Source organism: Silene latifolia, chromosome Y (genome assembly GCF_048544455.1).
Source record: "Silene latifolia isolate original U9 population chromosome Y, ASM4854445v1, whole genome shotgun sequence".
Classification (NCBI taxonomy): Eukaryota; Viridiplantae; Streptophyta; class Magnoliopsida; order Caryophyllales; family Caryophyllaceae; genus Silene; species Silene latifolia.
The window spans coordinates 85,122,627-85,127,480 of NC_133538.1; positions in this window are offsets into that span (position 1 = coordinate 85,122,627).

The following is a 4,854-nucleotide window of genomic DNA, read 5'->3' on the forward strand; positions in this document are numbered from 1 at the left end:
CCCGGGTAGTTTTTCTATACCATGTCATATAGGGACCCACCTGATCGACAATGCTTTATGTGACTTAGGTGCTAGTGTTAGTGTCTTACCTTTTATCTCTTGCTAAGAGATTAGGTTTGACCAAGTTTCAGTGTACTGGCATGACAGTACAGATGGCCAACCGTTCTTTGTCACGGCCTTTAGGAGGTTTAGAAGATCTACCTGTTAGGATCGGGAGGTTCTTTATTCCCGTCGACTTTGTTGTTTTAGACATACCCAAGGACACCCGTATGCCTATTATCGTGGGGAGACCATTTTTGCACACTGCTGGTGTTGGAGTATCTGTCCTCAACAATAGTGCGATCACATTATTGAAACTCATAATAAGAATACGTAAAGGGATGATTCTTTTTTATAAGTCAACTGGTCAACATTAATCGGTAATGATTGGCTGACTAGAGTTTGACATTCTTGTCATTTATACGGTGGTGATCAGTTGATCCCTAAAGGTCACACTTGAGTGAGGATCTTCTTAATAGTTAGAATTAATTAATTGTATAATGATACAGATTAATTAATTCCTTAAAATAGAACAATTCACGAATGTGAGTATGAATATGAATCTTATTGTAATTCGATTAAATGAGATTTGTTTTAGTAATTAAGATGTTATATTACTAAAATTTTGTTTATGAAACAATTAAATTAATAATGAATGGTTAATTATAATTGCAATATGTTGTAGATTATATTAACATGAACCATTTTATTTACTTGTAATTGAAAAATTACTAGTCAATTATTGTATTTAACTAAATTCATATATGTAATGATATTTAATTATTAAATATGCATTAATATTATTAATAACATGTTATATGTCACATGTTACACATTATATGACAATATGACAAATTGACAAAAATAAAATGGACTCCATTTAAGCTAGGAAAACCGGTTTATAGAGGAGAAATCGAGGGTGAATTGCTTAAATTGTTTTTATTATGTAGAACACCATGATTACAATTATAGAGTAGCCTTTACCCTATTGCATTTTGAGAAGAACAATTGATAAAGCAATATGGGGATGCATTGGCTCACCTCCCTCTCTCCACCCCCCCCCCCCCCCTCCCCCTCTACATAAGAATTTTTCTTATTTTTTGATTCATTCATTCTTACATAATTATATACATCTTACTGTTCTTTCTTCTCTAAAATAAGTTTTAGAAAATAAATTGTTCTAATATCTAATATACAAATTACTAGAAGTAGTAATACAAATTTTATTAGATCATATTTTAAGGATGGCTACTAAAGTAATCTAGTCAATTATTTAGTAGTTTTAAGGGGATTGTCTTGGTGCAACTAATAGGAGGTTCTCATACTATTGGGACTAAAGGAATCATCCATTATTTTTAGCTCAAGAACAAGTAAGAAAGGTGATCTTACTTGTGCCCCAAATTCGATTTTCGCATTGTAAGAAGCTTTCTTATTAACCTTTGTTTTAATTTTATTATGCATGCATAAGATCAATATCTTGTTTAATGAGTAAATTAGATCTATAATTAAAATATTTTAATTAGAGGGTTATAGAATCCTTTCAAGTGGTATCAGAGCATATGGTTGTTGCATGCATAAACGGTTATTGTATTTCCGAGTTAAAAGTATAACATATAAAACTAGAAATTTGTGATTTATGAGGATAAAAGCCACGAAATTTTTGCATGTTATATATTCTGGTCCTAAAATAAATTTAGGTCATATTGATGATTTATGGTAATTTATGGCTCATTTTAATAATTTTTAGTTATTTTATTACATTTTATTAAGTAAAATGATGATTAAAATGCTAAAATTAGTTAGACTAAGTTTCTGACCTTGAATTTTTTATATGACCTCACATGCATATTTTACTTATTGTATGTAAAAATTCGTATTAATGTGATTAATATTGCACGATTTATGATTTTTATGAGATAAAAATGGAATAAATGGAGGTAAAATGGTTAAAATTAGTTAAATTTCGAAACAGGCCATGAAATTTTCATATGTTGTCACATGCACATTTTACTCACTGTGTCTAAAATTTGAGATGAACTCGATTCATTTTGCATGATTTATGAATTTTTAGTGTAAAAATGACATAAATAGTGACTATTTTAGAAAAAATAGCTAAAACAAATTACATGGCATGAGAAAATTATTTTAGGTTGGGTAATTATCCCACATTTCAGATATAAAGTTGGAAAATTGATTATAGTAATTTTCATATGCTTTGGATGTTTTATTTGATAAAACCGATAAATAGCAACCATATTTTCTCGAAATAAATTCGAAAATTTTAACCTTGATTTTTGATATTATGAGTGTCATGGAATTTTTCCAGAATGTTCAAAAATTTAAAATTCAGGTTTTGGAATTATTGTAATTTAATTTGGATTTATATCATAAAAGGTTATGATTTTAAGGTAAAAAATGAGCATAAATGATCAAACAAGTTGAATTATTGTCAAAAATTGAGTGATGAATAATTTTTGAGTCCTAAAAGGTTAGGATAATTAACTTGGACTAAAATTAGATTATAGTATTGTTTTTTGTGATTTTAATAAGTTAAAAATCACGAATTTCCATAAAACCGGACTATATTTAAGCCATAAATTAAACAAGGCGATTTGACACATAAATTGGCATGTTAGATAAATATTATAATGCTGCATTTTTCTTTGATGAATGTCATATTCTATTTATATAATTTGGAATTATGTAATTTAATCTTAGTATGACCTTGGTTTTCATCGATATTACCCGTAATGAAAGGGAATATTGACTCGGTTGTAATTTAATGTGATCTCGTATTATTTTTATTTTATTTTATTAGATTTTATTTTACAAATGTACATTTCATTATTTAAACTATTTGTAATCCCGGAGTTTCCTAAAGACGGTGCCATTCGGAAAGGATTTCCGATCGAGACGGTGTTTGTCCTTGGGAGGCGTGTCATTGAAGATTCAACGGACCAAAGGAGTTGGTTTCGGAATATGTAATAGATTATAAGATTTTCTATTTTAGGAAAGGCCATGCTAGGAATTTTACTTTTTTTTTTTTATGCTTGCTTTATATGTTTGCATGCGTTGCCAAATCGCCATAATTACACATGCATATTTAATCGTTTTATCAACTATTTTCAATTATAATTATTGAGTATTCATCGACTTAGTTCACTTAAAGATGATAGATAATAAATCGACAAGACCTCTCACATATTTAAAATTAAGATTAGCCTTACCAAATAGTAGGACTCATAAATCCCTTTGACATTTGAGGTAGATTCGGTTCCCCGTGGTACTTTCATTTTTCATTGGGTAAGTGAGGTAATAACACGTTATTACACGCGAAATTTGGTTGGACTCAACGAGATATAAAGACTAGTCTTATGTTCCGGGGCTAGAGATGGATTTTATGAAATACATCGACCGAGAATTCTATAGTAGAATCAATTAAAGAGTTAATTTACCAAATTTATCCAAGTATGGGTTGTATCGGTTTCCCATGCCCATGTTTGTATAAAGATGGATCTCGGAATCATTTATATAATTTAGATGCGAGGTCATTATATAAATGCTTAATTATTAAAATCTTGTTAAAATGTTTACAAGTAAAATGATAAATGTTAATAGTTTCCTTCATTTGCTTTTGTAGTCAATTCAATTTTTTTGCAATGACAACTCCGATTTCATCCGCTTCCACAAGTGGAACCGCTCCGCCACTCACTAATGCTTCTTGGCTCCGATCCTTTATGGATCAATGTAAACTTGAAAAGAATGGCACTAACTTTGCCGATTGGGATGCGCAACTCCGATTGGCCGCGGAAGGTGACGACAAGCTTCGTTACCTTACCGAAGCTGCTCCCGGTACACCTACTACTAGGTCATCCGCCGCGGTTAGGGAGGCCTATGAGGCTTACCTAAAAGAATCGGCCGTGATCAAGAATGTCTTGTTCTTCTCTATGGAAACCGATCTCCAAAGGAGTGCTATTAAGATAGGCACCGCATATGAGATCTACACCAAGCTTGTGACCATGTTTTCACAAGCCCCTAGAATCATCCAATATGAGGCGGCCTTCGCATTCTTTGAGCTCAACATCAAAGAGGGTTATGTTGGAGCTTGTGTCCTCCACAAATTAGTGTGATAACATTTGTAAATCTCTTACAGGTTCACAAGGGTATACTTCGTATTTTAATCAGTTGATTAACGATTACCTAATAACGGTTGGCTTGCTAGAAAGTTTGACGTTATTATCATACAGATGGCGGTGATCAACTGGTCCCTAAAGGTCACACCTATAGGATGTGTTTGAGAGATGTGGTTATAGAAATATAATCACATTGATGCCTTATATGACTAAACAGTTAGTCAATGTGTTGATGAGACAATTATTTAATGAAGATTAAATAATATTATTTGAGACGAATTAACTGTCAATTCGTAAATTGAATATAATAAGTTATATTTAATTAAATGTATGTAATGTTAGCTTGGACGAATTAATCTGTTAATTCGAAATTAAATGTAATCGGTTATATTTAATATCAACAAGATGAATGTGTCATAGTGGTAATAGTGAGGGTACTCAAACCAAGAGGTCATGGGTTCGATCCTCACTAGATGACAATTTACACATTTTATACATTTTTGGAATAACTGAAAAAAAGAGAAATTAACTCTCTTAATTTCGGTATATGGGCCGAAAATTTGGAAGAAAAATATCTACCATATTACACCTTATACTCGGTTTTATAAGGGAATGGGAGATCATTATTTTCTAACCTAATTAAAACCTTATTTTTGCTCATCATTTTCTCTCATCAGAAAAT